Genomic DNA, 863 nt, shown 5'->3' on the forward strand with positions numbered 1-863 from the left:
ACACAGTCCCGTGTAGCGTAATAACGCGCTCCGTGTCGCAGGCTCGGTAATGGGTCGGTCCGGATGTAATAGTCCGGCTCGTTCTGCACGTGCTGCTATTAACACTCTGACGGCGACGCGCGCGACGCACTGACCGATACGCGCGCTCCCTCATTAGTTTGCTTCCTTTTTATTTCAGGCCGTAAAACATATTTAGACCACAATTTATTGTGCGCATTGCTTCTCTTAGTGCTTGTAGCATTTATGGAGATTTAAGACTTCTTTCTTTTTTTCCTTTTCTTCTCTTTTTCTTGCTTACTTTTCACATTTTTAAATATCAGAAATGATAATGCGTCCTAAGATTGGGATTATATTTCTGGTGAAATCCAACAGTTGCGCGAAGATAACGGAGTACAGTAGTACTCGAGGACGGGGGGGGGTCCATTTGAGGTGTTGAAGCAGTGACTCCGCCCCACGTGAGCCCACACGGCCTTATCATAACTGTGGCTAATTATGAGACTATAATAAAGCCTCATCAAGCACGTCCAGCGCGTGTTTACCGTGGGCGCAGCTCTCACCTTTAACTGCTCTTAAGCACACAAGGGCAGGTGAAGAGCTTTTCATGTTTTCAAAGGCTGCCGTGAAGCTGTTTTACAGAAACAATAACTCTTTTTATTGAGAACAAATGTTGACATTTGAGGAGAGTAGAGAAAGCCGAAGTCTATAAGCAGCCCGGAATAGAAAACGCCTCTGGTGCCATTTTGACAACAGCGGTCGATCTCTCGGGATCCCACCTGAGATTAAAGACTAAATTTCAATAATTCACCTCTAATGAATCCTCTCTAGCGAGGAGACGCCGTGCTCTGCCTCCTGCATGCGAGGAT

The sequence above is a fragment of the Brachyhypopomus gauderio genome, chromosome 13, assembly GCF_052324685.1.
Source record: "Brachyhypopomus gauderio isolate BG-103 chromosome 13, BGAUD_0.2, whole genome shotgun sequence".
NCBI lineage: Eukaryota > Metazoa > Chordata > Actinopteri > Gymnotiformes > Hypopomidae > Brachyhypopomus > Brachyhypopomus gauderio.